Source organism: Bombyx mori, chromosome 10 (assembly GCF_030269925.1).
Source record: "Bombyx mori chromosome 10, ASM3026992v2".
Classification (NCBI taxonomy): Eukaryota; Metazoa; Arthropoda; class Insecta; order Lepidoptera; family Bombycidae; genus Bombyx; species Bombyx mori.
In genome coordinates this window covers 865,662-882,690 of record NC_085116.1, presented here as the reverse complement: position 1 = coordinate 882,690, position 17,029 = coordinate 865,662, and the positions used below count along the sequence as shown (strand labels likewise).

At 42.1% G+C, this 17,029-nt stretch overlaps 1 protein-coding gene across 3 annotated transcripts in view; it reads right to left on the bottom strand.

Moving 5' to 3' along the window:
• The window catches only part of LOC101737217 (protein tiptop), a 350,367-nt gene that overhangs the window by 269,788 nt on the left and 63,550 nt on the right, over positions 1–17,029 (bottom strand). For all 3 annotated transcript variants that reach the window (XM_038013390.2, XM_012694048.4, XM_038013389.2), the window contains one exon: positions 7,110–7,145. The gene's annotated coding sequence lies outside the window, so the exon portion shown is untranslated. The remainder of the gene's footprint in view (positions 1–7,109; positions 7,146–17,029) is intronic.

Here is a 17,029-nt window from a genome sequence, read left to right as displayed (position 1 = left end):
AGTAGTTTGTAATAGTTGAGTGTCAAATTCAATTCTTTTTTATGGGATACTAGCGACCCCCCTCGCTTCACTTCGGAAACATAAATTTTATTATTGATAGCTGAGTCCCGCGATGTTACCCGCGGTGATTGTCGTACCGCGAGTGACGCCGCGGGGCGAAGCTAGTCTAAAAAGCCTAAGTTACTCCTTATATCATCAGCTACCTATCAGTGAAAATCTCGTCGAAATCGGTCCAGCCGTTCCAGAGATAAGCCGGAACAAACAGACAGACAGACAAAAATTGTAAAAAATGTTATTTTGGTGTATGTATTATGTATCGTATATCTATTCATACGCTTGTAGTAAAAAGCGGTTATTTCAATATTACAAACAGACACTCCAATTTTATTTATATGAATAGATTAAAAGTATGTAGGAAAAATTTAAGCGTCTGTGGAGGGTAGGATACCCGGTGTATTCGTTTCAAGCAATGTGACAGTACCGAGATGTACTGTGTTATCCAATACATGTTTACCACGTGTTTACTAAGAACTTGCGGGATTTAACCCACAAAAAATACCCTACCCTACCTAATGTTTACTGGTGGTAGGACCTCTTGTGAGGTAGGACCTACCCGTACAGGTAGGTACCACCACCCTGCCTATTTCTGCCGTGAAGCAGTAATGCGTTTCGGTTTTAAGGGTGGGGCAGCCGTTGTAACTATACTGAGACTTTAGAACTTATACCTCAAGGTGGGTGGCGCATTTACGTTGTAGATGTCTATGGGCTCCAGTAACCAATTAACAACAAATGAATCATATGCTCAATCTAAGTGGCGCGAGAAAAATATTGAAGTGATGCATTTAATAATCATAAACATAATTGATAAAAAAGATAAAGTTAAAACAAGCGTTATGTAATGATGAACAGATTTCATTTCCGTGAACACGAAAAGCCTCAAAAACAAACAGTACGACGCCCGCAAATCTCTATTATCCTTCAAGAATTGCTCGAAAAAAAATTATTCATTTCCAATCAAACGAAAATCAATCAGAATGTTCAATAAACAAAATTGGAAAACCGATCTGACCTGTCCATTGTTGAGGGACAAAGAACGATAATAGTCTACGAGGGTTCTAAGAACCAGGACCATTGTCCCGGACGAAGTGGAACTCTGAACTCATTACCGGGATAACCGTTCGGTTTGTTTAAGAATCGATTATCAGTGAGCTGTCTTAGGTGCCAATGTTGATATCAAATTTCGAAGAATTTCATGAAATGCTTTAATTAAAATGACTATCTACATACTGGGTATATTTAGAGCCATTGCGATTGCTGCGGGTTGTTTAGTATTTGTTACTAGTTGTTTAATGTAAAAATCTTCAAATCTGGTTACATTTATTCAACTAGTAATATGGACTTAACAACTCGTTTTTAGTAATAACTGTAAAAGGAGGTTGGATAAAAATTTAAAAAAATCTATTAAATCTTTCAAGCAAAATTGTTCGCTCATTGTTTTTCTTTAATAATTTTTTGGGTTAAAAGTGTATTTTTAACACTAGTTCTATTCTAGGAATGGTAGAAAAAAAATGTGGCCAAAGAGGTGGTAGGCTGACTTATCCACGGGATGGCGAAACTCGTGCTCTGGAAGATCTTTGTATAAATCACGTAATTGCAAAAAAAACGCAGCGAATAAAGACTTTATTATTATACTCGTAAGTTCTACTCGATTTACAATAACGACTTCCTCCTGCTTTCGTCCTAATGTCAAATGTCAAAACTTAGCCATTGATTTACGGTCGGTTTTACTTGTATTGTAAAAGTCAGTACGCGAGTAATGGTTTTATTTTCGTATGACGTTTCTGTCTATGCTCAAATTATTGTTAGGGTTGTTGAACTCTTACTGTTTAGGTTAAATTTTACATGTCACATTAACTAATGTGTAGCTTGTATAATTATTGTATTTTTACCCGCCCGCTGAATAAGGGTAATGTTTTTGTACCATTTATATTAATATATTGTGTCTAATTCTTTAGCACGTTCTACAATCTGAACCTTTTCACGAATTTCAACTTAATATGAGGTGTCATTACATTTGTATCGGTTGTGGAAACAACACAGGAAACATTACCTATTTCAATTTGTTGTCCGCAAAAAAATATTGAAATAATACGATTTAATATCAGTTGTCCCGTGTTATTGCCGTTATTTATTATTGTTTGTTAAATAAATTAAATTATTAATTGGAACAAAAAAACTGAGTGCAATGAAATAAAATGTATGGGTGTGTGTGTGTGTGTTTTAATTGTCCCCGTCGGCAATACCTTTACTAATAATGAAGTTATAGTTATATTTTCATGTATAATAAAATCAACTGGTTTTTTTTATTTTTTTTTATTTCGTTTTTAAAATACAGTCTGGTTCTTGTGTCACTAATTCCTGAGTACATTTAGGTTAACATTAAATTAGTTTTACGTTTTTTTTTTATTGCGTTTTTTAAATATATTGTTTTTGAATATTTTTGAAAACTAAAATGTACATTTTGAAGTTTATACAATGCTTTCTTTTAACTGAGAAGCTGGTTAAACCATCATTATCGAAGGCAACAGATATATATTTTTGAAAATTACATCGATATTTAATTGCGAATTACAACCCTACTTTCATCATGAACATAACAGGCCCGAAACGACGTATCTCACATCATTTAACTGAGAAAACAACGTCGTAAGGCTCAGCAATAAAGCCCGAATTTCCGTATCAGGACTAATGATTGACATTCAAAAGTGCCAATTGTCTTAACGGCGAAGATTAAATTGATTTACAGCCCACGGAGCCGCTCCGTCGCCGAGACGGGATCGTAAAGTGTCCGGTTCGTGATCTAAATGCCTACCTTTTGATGTGCGATTACGTTTGACTATTTGCGAATTCGTATTGTTTTAGAAGGCAATAAAAATATTGATGTGTGATTCAAAATACTGATAGTGTTTTACTTGACTGCTTCAAAAGCAGGACCGGTCACTGTCTTCGTCGACCCCGCCGCTTGCGACGAAGGGCTAGACCAGTGAATTAACCCATAAACACATCCCACCGAGTTTCTCCCCGGATCTTTTCAATGGTTCGCGTTTCCGATCCGGTGGTAGATTCTGCGAAGCACTGCTCTTGTTAGGGCCACTGTTAGCAACACACTCCGGTTTGAGCCCCGTGAGCTCACCTACACGTAAAGGTGAAGCTGATATTATAAAATCTCAAGGCAATCAGCATAGGTAGGGTAAAAAAATCAAGTTTTGGAGTGTTTGTTTAATCTAATCTTAAAAATATGATGGAATTGAATGGAAATTTCTTTTTCTATCCTCTTACTTTTAACAACTAAACTAAAGTATTAGTCCACGCGTTTCACAACCGTTGGTACAGACACTAGTCTTAGTGAATATATTTAAAAATATTTAGTTCTGAATTATGACAGACGAGCTCTCGGCTAACTTAGTGTTATGTGGTCACTAGGGCCCGTGGAGTCCTTACATATTGGGGCTTTATAACAAAACAACTGCTGAACTGGTGGTAGGACCTCTTGTGAGTCCGCACGGGTAGGTACCACCACCCGGCCTATTTCTGCCGTGAAACAGTAATGCGTTTCGGTTTGAAGGGTGGAGCGGCCGTCGTAACTATACTGAGACCTTAGAACTTATATCTCAAAGTGGGTTTTTTTAATTTTTTTTATTGCCTTTGTAGGCAGACGAGCATACGGCCCGCCTGATGGTAAGTGGTTACCGTCGCCCATGGACTTCAGCAATGCCAGGGGCAGAGCCAAGCCGCTGCCTACCGCTTAATACTCTCCACAAGCCTCGTTTGAAGAAGGACATGTCACAGGGTGGCGCATTTACGTTGTAGATGTCTATGGGCTCCAGTAACCACTTAACACCAGATGGGCTGTGAGCTCGTCCGCTCATCTAAGCAATAAAAAAATTCATCCTTTAGCTAGAGCTACTATGGCGCGACATAAAATATCTGTGTGAGCTCAAAATATTCGCCGCCAACGTTCAACATGGAAATCCCGGAGAGGACGTTGGGTATTTAAACAAGGCAAGGATACTGCGAACGGATAGTGGGAATCAATGTAGTTCTGCTAAACAAAACCTATAATACAACATCGATAATAAATCTTGCTTTCAAACAATAAACATTATGATTTATCTGGCGGAGTCTCGTTGCGAACCTCGAGTGCCTTGTCGATGTCCCGTAACTAACAAATAAGCGAATTTGTTCGGTGCCATTATTGTCCGTAACGTATTTCAAAGGAACTATAGCTGAACTGTGTTGACGCAAACGAGATATCCGGAGCGACTGTCGTTCGGTCGTCGGGGACCTACGCTCGCTTCGGATCTCGAGCGGTATTCGGTTCAAGGGACGCTGGTTACAACCGATACTGATAATAACATGTTGAACATTCTGTCTTACAGTTTCGTGGATATTAGCGAAAGTTGAATTAGACCTCGTGAAATTTACGTATAAAATTACATATATACCAAATAGTGGCGTTACTAACTCTGCCAAAGCCGGTCCCAAGCCCGGAAGAGAAAAGAGGAGGGTTCAGTTGGAGTTCGACCTTTCGACCGTAAGCCAGTCAGCGCCAAATGTCTGGCGGCGGTTAATTCGCAGGAGCGAAGTAAGGCTTCAGTGGCCTCGAAGAACTAAATCTCTTCCAAAAGCACTGCCGTGGAAGGACACGCGACCCCACCATGTGTATTTCCAAAAACAGCCTAATGAGGCCATGATCCCAAGTGGATTATCGACGCAAGAAAAGATGTGTTTTCTAGATGTCTACGATAAACTCTTAACACACGTTGGAGTCCAACGCAATGGCGACCTGGACATCACGTCTCAAGGTACGCGGCGGTATACCCGTTGAGCATCCATGAGCCCTAATTACCACTAAAACTAACACCGGATACATCATGAGTTCGTCTGCCCAAATACAGAAAGAAAGCCGTGTATTATAATCATAACTTCTCAGTTCTCACTAAGCCTACCGCTTTTTTTTTTTTTTTTCCACAGGAGAAAATCGCCGGATCCCCACCCGCACAGCAGGTGGGGTATGTGGGAGTCGAACCTCACTAAAAACTCCTGCCGCTCACAGCCGGCGCCCTACCCCGGACCGGGTGGGAACCCAGTCGGAGCAATTGAGACGGCGGGACAGGGTTTACGCAGTGCACATTACATCCATCCCGCCGTCCCCCAGACGCCGGACCGGCGGCCGCCAGCAACACGACCGCCGGTTCCCTCGGTCGACGGGCCAAGAGCCCGATTGATAGCGCCGCGCTACACCTTCCCCCGGAGCGGTCGGGGGAACGCGACCTACCACGCCGCCCCACGCCTAGGTTGCTCCCCGCACAAAGCGGGTGGAGCTCGAAGCCCTTAGGGGGCCGGGTCACGGACGGGACCCCGGTCCCGACCCCCTGCTCGGCGGCGGCGGGTTTCTGCGTAGTGAGGAGAGCTTTGCCTCACTCGCCCCGCCGCCTCCTTCTGCGAGATGGTGCACTCGCAGAAGTCGAGCATAGCCTTCCAAGACTCGTCGCCGCCAAGCATCGACGCCACGACGCCAGGCAGCGACAAGTCTGGTCCTATCTTTGCGACAAGGACACGGCGCTGCACCTCCCATGCGGGGCAGACAGCGAGCGTATGCTCCGCCGTGTCCAGGTCGTGTCCACAATGGTGGCACCTCGTCGTCGGCTCAGCTCCTATCCGGTGCAGGTACTTTCCGAAGCATCCGTGCCCAGTCAGCACCTGCACCAGACGGAAGGTGAGGCGTCCTCGGCCACGATTCACCCAGTCATAAAAGACTGGGTAAACCGCCTCGACGGTCCGTAGACCCCACGTGGGGTTGGCCAACCGCCTCGAAAGCCTACCGCTAGATTTAATTCGGCTTATATTAGGCTCCAGTGTTTAAGCATAATTCTGTCTACCCATACAAGCCCTGAACAATCTCGCAGACAAGGTGACAGGAATAGCCTGGTATTGCTTGTACTCCTCAATACGTGATGAGGTCGTGTCGACCTACGAGCCGTCATGTCAACGGTCTATTACTGGATGCGTATACTGGTGAAAGCTTAATGTCCTAGGCTATGTATAGTAAGGATTTGAACATCCATTATTCTAGTGCTTTGTTGTTATAATATCTATCGAAGTTTTGTGCTGTATTTACTCCGGAAAGTTGTCCCTAGTTTGTCACAGAACAGTCAAAATAACGAAGATTTTTTGTAAAACGTAGAATGAAACAGGGAACAGTATCCGGACTTCAGGCTGCAACAGCCAGGTTCGATATAGAAAAGAAATACTTTCATACATCTATACTCTATACTAATATTATAAAGCTGAAGAGTTTGTTTGTTTGAACGCGCTAATCTAAGGAACTACTGGTCGGATTTGAAAAATTCTTTCAATGTTAGATAGCCCATTTATCGAGTAAGGCTATAAGCTATATACCATCACGCTAAGACCAATACAAGCGGAGCACCAATAAAGAATGTTTCAAAATCGGGTTTTTTTCCCCTTTTGAGAGTTTCCGCTGATTGCGCTACAGAAACGGTTAAAGTTTCGTTAAAATAATGTATGACAGAATTTTTCCCCTTTAAAAGATCTAAAAAAAAAGTCCGCGACAGTCTATACGTTAAGGTTGGCTCACTATAACGTATTTTATGCTAACCAAATTTGTTCTAAAATAAAGCATTATTTGTGAACTATTCCACGCGGAGGAAGTCGCGGCCAAAAGCTAGTAAATAATAATATATAATGTTGTTTTTTCCCTACCTATTCACTGGTAGCCTAAAGGGCTATTCCAACTATGACTATGGCTGGTAGGTGAGCTCAACCTGAGAAATATTGCTAACATTAGAATCTACCACCGGATCGAAATCGCGATTCACTAAGAAGATCCGGTGAGAAACTCAATGGGTTGTGTCTATGGGTTAGTTCGCTCGTGAACTCTTCAACGAAGACTGTGGCCAGCGCTTGGAGACCCTAAAAGCACCGTGTTTGTTGAGTAAGTAAGTACGTTCAGGCTTCGTAAAATAAATTAATTAAGCTACGTTTTGGTTCGTTTTAAATTAGTGTGATTACATCATTACACTTACGTTGCTCCAAATACTACGCCATAATTATCACAGAACCTGAAACAATAATTTTAAATTATTAATATATTCGTTCAATTCATAATATCACACATAAATGCGTCAGAGTTTGATTGGTACGCACGACTCAACCACACAACCGATCATACGTAAAACGAGCAAAGTCGCGTGTAAATGTTATTAAATAAATAAATCAACTTTTCAACGGTCCTAAGCTACGGTTTTATGCTGTTGAATGTAGCGCAGCAATATATGCGTGGCATGAACCTAATATGGTTCTAAGTGAAGTCGTGGTGACCTAAAAGATAAGACGTCCGGTGCATTCGTATGTAGCGACGTACCGGTGTTCGAATCCCGCAGACGGGTACCAATTTTTCTAATGAAAAACGTACTCAACAAATGTTCACGATTGACTTCCACGGTGAAGGAATGACATCGTGTAATCAAACCCGCAAAAAATATTTTTGGGATTTCTATGGGCTCCGGTAAGCGCTTAAAAAAAAGGCCAAATTGTTATTTGTGTTATTATGAATGTTTATTTATTTATTAACATATTTAATTAATTAACGATCATCAATTCAAAACTTCGACAAATTGACAAAAAGGCGCGTGATAAATTTCACCTCAGTTACAAGTCTATTGATTATATCTTGAAATGAAAAAAAATATATAATTTATAAAATCCATAATTACACATTTTCACTTACGAAGTTATAAATCGTACAGTTAAATAGAGGGAAAAGTTTAAATAAAACTTTATTACATTCGATTATATTAATTATGATTAGATTTCATAGAAATAGTGGGGAAATAATCCACGCTACATTTTTCCTATACATAATTATACAATCAAGAAAAACATCTATTTCTTGACTTATAATTACGTTTTAGGGTATATTATAAGTACGCACGGGCAGGTACCACTGCCCTGCCTATTTCTGCAGCGAAGCAATCATTAGTTCTAGTTCCAAGGGCAATGTTTCCATCACCCAATCGAGACTTGAACTTCATGGGTCACGGTGGTGTGCAGCATTCACGTGGGAGACGTCTATTTATATATAATTACTAGCTGACCGGGCAAACGTTGTTTTGCCATATATAAGATTTCTAGGAAATTTCTAGTATGGAAAAAAAAACTCACTTATTGTAAGTGTGTAAGGATGTGGTAAATGAGTGAAAGAGGTATGTAGCGCTGTGAATGATGAGGGAATATAAAAATAACAAAACCTCATTCAACCACATAATACCTCATACAACAAAAAAAATTTGTCCAAAAAATAAATGTTAAGGGTGGACAACCCTTATCACTTAGGGGTATAAAAAATACTTAGTAGCCGATTTTCAGACCTAGTGAACATGCATATAAACTTTCATAAAAATCGGTCAAACCGTTTCAGAGGAGTATGGTAACTAACATTGTGACTCGAGAATTTTATATATAAGATATCTATATATTAATACGTGAAGCAAAAACTTTGTATCCCTTTTTACGAAATTTGCGCGGACGGAGGAGTATTTTTTTTTTATTTTTTTTTTATTGCCTTTTTAGGCAGACGGGCATACGGCCCACCTGATGGTGAGTGGTTACCGTCGCCCATGGACTTCAGCAATGCCAGGGGCAGAGCCAAGCCGCTGCCTACCGCTTAATACTCTCCACAAGCCTCGTTTGAAGAAGGACATGTCATAGCGCTCGGGAAACACCGCGGAGGGGAGCTCATTCCATAGCCGGATGGTACGTGGCAAAAAAGATCTCTGGAAACGCACTGTGGATGACCGCAGTGGCTCCAGGTAGTATGGATGAACTCTACTCCGGTGGCGGGCGGTGCGATGGTAAAAACGAGATGCTGGTATCATCTCGAACAATTCCTCAGAGCACTCCCCATGGAACATACGGTATAAAATACAGAGGGAACCGAAGTCCCTCCGCAAACCCAGAGGCTCCAAACGATCCGAGAGAATGGGATTATCGACAATCCGAACGGCCCTCCTCTGTATGGAGTCAAATGGAAGAAGCTGGTATTTGGGAGCCCCGGCCCAGAGATGGGAGCAGTACTCCATGCGAGGCCGGACTTGTGCTTTATAAAGCAAAAGTCTTTGTCCAGGCGTGAAGTACCGCTTCGCTCTGTTGAGGACTCCCAGCATTTTGGACGCCAACTTGGCTTTGCCTTCCAAATGACTCCGAAACTGGACATCGCTCGAAATGTCGACCCCAAGTATTCCGATACTCTCGGAAGGTTGCAGGGATACTCCTTGGAATTGCGGCGCCATGACAAAGGGGTCCTTCTTCGCAGTGAACGCGCAAACTTGTGTCTTTATCGGGTTGAATTGAACCAAGTTCAATTCACCCCATTCGGAGACTCGCCCCAGAGAGTTCTCCACTTCAGACACAAGTTTTGATCGTCTCTCTTGCACCACGCTCCGAGAGAGACTCTGATGGCCGATATATCGCGCATCCCCCGTGCTATCATCTGCATAGCAATGCATGCCATCAATAGACAGCATGTCATTGATATACAGGATGAAAAGCGTGGGGGAGAGCACCGAACCTTGTGGAACGCCAGCGTTAATGGTCATGGTATCAGAACAGTCACCGTCTACAACGACCGTGATGCTCCGCCCATCCAAAAAGCTAGCGATCCACTTGCAGAGACCCTCGGGGATTCCGTAAGATGGTAACTTCGATAGAAGTGCCCTATGCCAGACCCTGTCGAAGGCCTTCGCGATATCAAGGCTCACAGCAAGAGCCTCGCTCTTGCTCTCCAAGGCTTCAGCCCACCTGTGAGTAAGGTATACAAGAAGATCGCCAGCTGAGCGACCGTGACGGAAACCGTACTGTCGGTCACTGATCAGCTGGCGATCTTCAAGATACTTCAGGAGTTGTGTATTTATAATTCGCTCCATCACCTTGGAAAGCAAGGGAGTTATCGCGATAGGCCTGTAGCTCGATGGGTCCGACCGGTCACCCTTCTTGGGGATAGGGTGGACATGAGCAGTCTTCCATGAAAACGGAACCTTGTTAGTGCAATAAGAGAGGCGATACAAACGCGTTAGCGCAGGTGTCAGCTCAGGGGCGCACGTTTTCAAAACCACTGCGGGGATGCCGTCTGGCCCACTCGACTTGTGAACGTCCAGGAGTCGGAGCTCCCGCCTGACTGCACACTGTGTGAAGCAGATATCCGGCAGGGAGCTATCACACCGGGGGATGTTCGGTGGTGTGGCACCCCCGTCGTCCACAGTCGAGTTCGAGGCGAAGAGTTTGACCAGAAGGTCAGCCTTCTCTTTCGCGCTGTGGGCCAGATTGTCATCGGATTTGCGCAGTGGTGGGAGACTAGACCTGCAAAAGTTTCCTTCTGCAGCTTTGGCGAGCGACCAAAAAGCACGGCTCCCGGAGGGATAGCTCTTCAATCGCTCGCCAACTCTAGCAACGTGCTCCGACTTCGCCTTGGCAATTACCTTCTTGTAGGACCTGGAAGCGGCGTTATATTTCCGCCTTTCCCCTGGGATGTTAGGATCCCGACGTCTCCTGGCATTATCCCATGCCACGTATGCGGACCGCTTGAGGTGTGCAGCATCCCTGCTGGCATTGTTATACCAGGGTCTGCTGCGACCCCCAACGGGCACTTCAGAAGAGGGAATAAACAATTCCATCCCCTGGAGCACCACGTCTTTAAGTCGATCCGCACAGACGTCAGGATCAGCAGAGGAAAAGCAGAACCGCCCCCATGGGTAGGATGCGTAAAATTCACGCAATCCATCCCAATCTGCTGACATATACTGCCAAACTCTTCGATACCCGGTCGTCGTTCGACGATCAGGACGAGAGAGTGGTACGGCAGCACGAATAAGGCAGTGATCAGACGATCCAAGCGGAGCGTCGACCACCACACTGTATCCGGCCGGATCTGTGGTCAGCAGAAGGTCCAACAAAGAAGGCTCGTGCCCCTCGATATCTGGGACACGGGTGGGCTATGTCACCAGCTGGGAGAAGCCGTAGGCCAAGGCGAAATCGTAGGCAGTCCGACCCGGGAGGTCAGTGGTTCTGGACCCCAACCACTCTTGGTGGTGAGCGTTAAAGTCTCCAAGAACCACCACCTCCGCAGATGGGTACTGCTCAAGCACGCGGTTAGTCCCCTCTTGCACATGCTCAAACAGAGCTGAACCTGCATCACTGCTGTGGGACCTGTACAGGCACGCGTAGATTCGGCTACGGCCCCCGTGATCTACGCGCAGCCACAAGAGGGACAGGTCCCGTTGTTCGAGGCCCCGAAGACGGCGACAACAGACATCAGCCCGGACGAATACGCATACCCCGGCTTTACGCAGGAAGTTGTGCTCCAATACGTAGCCGGGATACTCAAGGTATGAGGTATCATCCGGAGCAGATATCTGCGTCTCCGTTAAAAAAAGCAGGGCAGGCTGCGCCGTCTCAAGGTGGTGGTGTACGGCGTCAAGGTTGCTATGTAGGCCCCTGACATTGCTGAAATCCACATTAAATGTGGAATGGGGAACCGCCTGTGAAACCCTTTTCTTTTTTTTTGTCGACTTCATAGTTGTAAAATTTTCGGAGAGTAGGATTAGGAGAGGTAGGATGTTGGAGGTGAGATCGAGGCAACACCTGAATGAAGCGCGGAACATAGTACGTGCTCGACCACGGATTGCGTGAGAGATTGACGCAGGGCATGGAAGGGCCCCCAGTCCACTCTGCGTGCGATCGCCGGAATCCACTCCGGTCTCCGACTCCGGCACGACGACCGCACGACAGGATTTTACACCGGTTGGCGGGACAGCTTCCCGGGGCGGAGTTTAGTAGAGACACCCGGGTTCAGGTCCCCTACTGACCGGCGGGCGGCAGCGGGTACCGTTTCACTGGGTCTCCCTATACCCCCGTCAAACAATCACGCCCCGCGAGTTCGCACGCACGTCTGCTCCGCAAGTTCCAGGCGTCACCAAGACTCACCCCCAACAAGGAAGGGGAAAAGGAAGGGATAGAACTGGCTCTCCAACCCACACGCCGGAACACAGCTAGGCTATTTGGCGGCGGACTCTAGTTGGAGGGTGGTCGCCAGCCAGTCGGACTAGGTCCTACCACCGGTTATGTTTTCGGCTCCCGTTTAGCACCACCCAGGGGTCACTTGTAGGGAATCGCGGGTTAAACCTACGGAAGCGGGAAGCACCAACCCCCAAGAAAATGAAATGAAATTTTCCACACTTATAGAGAATATAGAGAAGAAGTGCACAATGCTAATATGTTTTTAAAATAATGCATAAAAGATACATTAAATCCATAAAGAAAACATTACACACACTACATACCATGTATTTGACGCACACACGCATGCATACTATTTATTGTCAAACTTTTGTTCTTGACGTCTGTTGTCAAATTGAGATTAAATATTGTTTGTCTTTGCTAATATTTTAATAGTGTAGTCTTGGCGAAATTTGTGATTATAGAAGTATATAATACAATCATAATAGTGTACAAACTTACAATTCCAATTAATTATAGTCGAATTTCGACTACTGCGGGACCTCTAGTAATTATAAATTTGACTATCAAACCCAGGACCACTTAGGAAAGTGGCTTTACTGTTCTTGATGTTTTCATTCCGTTTTTTTTTTCACTATATTAGTTCACAGTATAAGGAAATTAAAAATATAATTATATTCCTACTTTCAAAAGCTGCATAATGAATTGCAAGCTACCCAATAAACAATAAGTCATCTTTCGACGTGTACACGTGACTAATTAACCCGGGGCTTGATTGCATACTCGTTGGGTTTCATTAATACTTAGACGTTACCACGACACTGGTCGATCGTAAACCTTCGCATAAAACCGATCATTTAACTTGACCTATAATTCATCTTGCGTTTATAAATTAATGTTCGCTTGTCCCTTTGTTCGTTCTCGTATCCGCGAATAAAACTTTAGGCAGTTGTTGAAGCTTACATTAAATATTTTTACAAAGCGTCAGTGACGTAAAAGTGATATGCGAATTTATTGTTTTAAATGGGCGGACAAACGCACGTAAGAGTGAATCTATTTTAAAGAAAAAGACGCGATGCATATTAACCAAGATTATCAATATAAGAACTTTCACCAGTGAGGATAACATAGCATATGACGACAGTCTCCGAGCAGACTCACGCGCTTGAAGGAAAATCCTTATCTGCAGCAAAAAAAGGTTAACATAGAGTTAGAATCCTTTCAAACAAATGCTGATATTTTGGTTAGCAAAATTTAATTATAATTGAACTAATGTAACGTTTCCTAATCTAAAGAAAGTACAAACAATAATCTGCTCTTGATGAACATAAAATCAAACATAAAATCGTAATTAAAATTATCGTACACAAACGATCGCCGATACCGTGGCAACGTAAACGATTTATTGGAAACAAATCAGAATACGTTCCATTTGGTTCTATTTAATTAGTCTCGTTTTGAAATCGTGAAACAGACGGATCGGCTTTACAATGGATTTAAAAAAAAAAAGTTGTTTTGTCCATCGATTATTACTGATAGATAGAGATTTCACTGAGTCCGACAATGGTTTTCGTATCAAATCACACAATTAGAAGTGATCGGTCGTATTGGTTGCCGGCCGCTTTGTCGGCTAGCTTGTCATTGCACTCGCTTAGTTACACTTGGGGCTCGGGGATTTCGACCTAATTCGAATTTTAACAAACACGATTTAATATTTTTACTGTTTCGAATGATTTCAAACAAGTGAATGCGAATTATTGTTTTATTAGATAACTTCAACGATGTGTTAGGATTTTGAATTTAAAAATTCCTTAATAAACCAATTGTACCTAATCAATTGAAATCACATATTAGAAAAACGAAGCTGCACTGCTAAATAAATATGTTTTACATATGTATAAAGAATGAAGTAATAATAGCTGCAATTTTTGCAGAATATAATTCACAAATAGAAAACAAGCAAATGAATTATAAATATTATATAATTTTCAATATTAATATGATTTTCACCGTAAAAGTCTCCAAATGGAACCAAACAATTGTGTTTGCCGTCACATCGTACGGACAAGGGCTGTCATCTCAAAAGAATTAGAATGATGGACGCGTCATGACACAGCGTTTCTGCTCTCCCCGTCTGTCGATAGCGCAATGATACTCGCACACGATTAGTAATTAAACGATTAGCATAATCTTTGAATGTTTTATAGATAATCTCTGATTTCTGGCATTTGATAAGGAGGTCATGAGGTGTGATAGAGGCCGCAATTACAACTCTTATGTCCATGTTGTTTTTTTTTATTAGAACGTTTTAATAAGCATGGTATATAAAATGGAATATTGTCTCTAGGTCTATTATAAGTTCGTGTAAGTACGTAGCTAACTTGAATACAATTTGAAAATTGCTTCAAAATTTTCAAATTTTCCTTTTTTAAACACAAAAGAACGATTCTGGAATAAAGGGTAGCTCGGAGGTATTGCGCCATGCCACAATTACCGTCAACGATGTTAACTGTGAGTCTGAAGATCGCGTCCATTCTTTAGTTTGGAATATCGTTACATCCTCAAGACAATGCCACCATACCCTTTCTATTATTGCACCATCCGCCACCACCACACTGTAACTATTAATATGTTTTATCACAAACATTTTTAACAGCTTCCATAGATGCGTTGAAAATGTCACGACATATTCCAACTGCTGACACCCTTTCTGTACTATATGGTCTGATATTTCATGGGACCATTTAATTTTATATCAGGTTCAAACTAGATGAGTATTTTAGCATCGTAAATTAGTCTCTGATGAGTTAATTTCCGATCCAGCATTTAACGATTACTTCTAGAACTCAAATTAAATGCCGTTGACCATCTGAAGACTTGACCTATGTGTGTCAATTTAATTTCGAACCGAATCTACAGCTGTGATGTACCGAGAGGACGACAATATTAATCTTGAAGGATACATAAAAAACACGGTGGAGAGGAATTCATTAGAGCTCGTACAATCACCAACAAACCACACGCATCCGTCATCGATCCTTTCCGCTGTAATCGTATTCGTCAATCATTCGAATGATTCGTCTCGATTCCCCGTTGCTTTTAATTGCTATCATTCAATTTTTTTTCTTCAAATGTCAATTAATACTTTTGTATTTGAATGTACCGCGACCCTTGTGATGAGTTGCAAATACGAGAAGGTCTTCGTTGTTTCGAATATTTTACCAAACCAAAATAGGTTGCTTTTTTGTTTATTAAAATTTGATTTAGAATAGGTTGTCTTTAAAGATTACAAGACAAAGACGACTAGGTAAGACCTCTTGTGAGTCCGCACGGGTAACTACCACCGCCCTGCCTATTTCTACCGTGAAGCAATAATGCGTTTCGGTTTGAAGGGTGGGGCAGCCGTTGTAACTATACTGAGACCTTAGTACTTATATCTAAAGGTGAGTGGCGCATTTACGTTGTAGATGTTTATGGGCTCCAGTAACCACTTAACACCAGGTGGGCTGTGAGCTCGTCCACCCATCTAAGCAATAAAAAAAAGGTAGACTTGTATGTATTGCATCTTTTCATTAAAGGCCATCGACCCAATGACAGTCATAGTACAGAGTGCGAAACGACAGTCAGAGCAAAACTTTCTGCCTCAAATTTTAATATTCTAGAAGTTTCCAAACGAAATAAAATAAATCATTGAACATATATTTATAAAAAAATCTTAGAAACTGTTTAATATTATTTAAGCCGTTATATATAAGATTCGTAACCCGGCATATATGTATAGGTCTCTGTAATCCGGATAACAATACTATAATTTAGGTGATTAAGAAACCCTGACGTACAAAAGAGATCGCTCTGGGCCTGGAGCGCTTTCATTTGTTTTCACTATTCCGCATGACCAGAAGCTCTTGAAGGCATAAAAATATATACTGCTAAAAAATACACTTGGCCCACTAGACTACCTCTATCTGGCGTGTCAACAATCGTCATTGCGAATATCAGTTTATAGTTTGATGGCCAAAAACTTTGATCAACACCTAAGAAGTTCACCATCGAACCTCGTTAAGGACCAAGTACGGAAAGCAGTCATTGTTGACAGGGCGCGTACCGGAAGAGCATTTCTAACTCTGAAGTCCTAATTACTGGTTTATTGGGTCGTCGATATCGCCCAAACAGAACTCTGTTCAGTCCATTTTCAATTGTATTTTCATTCCTTATAAAACATATTATGTTATACTGAAAAAGTTGTCACATATGAACGGAAAGAATTATAATTTAATTTAAAATTTATTTTTTCATATAAATACACATATATAATATAGAAACAAGGCGTAAGTTTGTTTCTTGGTGCACAGTGACTTGCGGCGCGGACCCTGTTGAACGCTATTAACACCATTTTTTTCCTCGTTTAGGGGATATTTTTCTTTCTGTATTATTTCATAGACAATAATAGTCACGGGTATTCTTTTCTTGTTTCATTCATATTGACACCCGATTTTTTTAAAAACTTCTTTTTGTGGTTAGGCTATCGTGACGTAAAGAATAAGATGCTCCTATAAGGCAATGCGCCAATGTCGACATGCAAATTTCGGGGGACGGTACTAATTGTTCTAAGGAAATATCAAATCAATTGTGCATAATTACTAGTGTACGACATCATTGGTCCTAGTTGGAATGGTGGCATAGCCGTTATATAACCGACCTCATGTCTCAAAGTGGATGGCGACAATCACGTTGAGGTGTACAACTGATTAGCACCAGTTGACTTGTGACCTGGTCCAACCATCTTGTATAACAATAAAAAATAATTTGAACAAAGAATAAGACGAGGTTGTAACTTAAAACGAATGCTACTAAATATGTATTCATTTTGTTTTAAAATATAATGAAAACTGATAGTAAACTACTTTGTTACTCCGTAATGACGATACTCAAA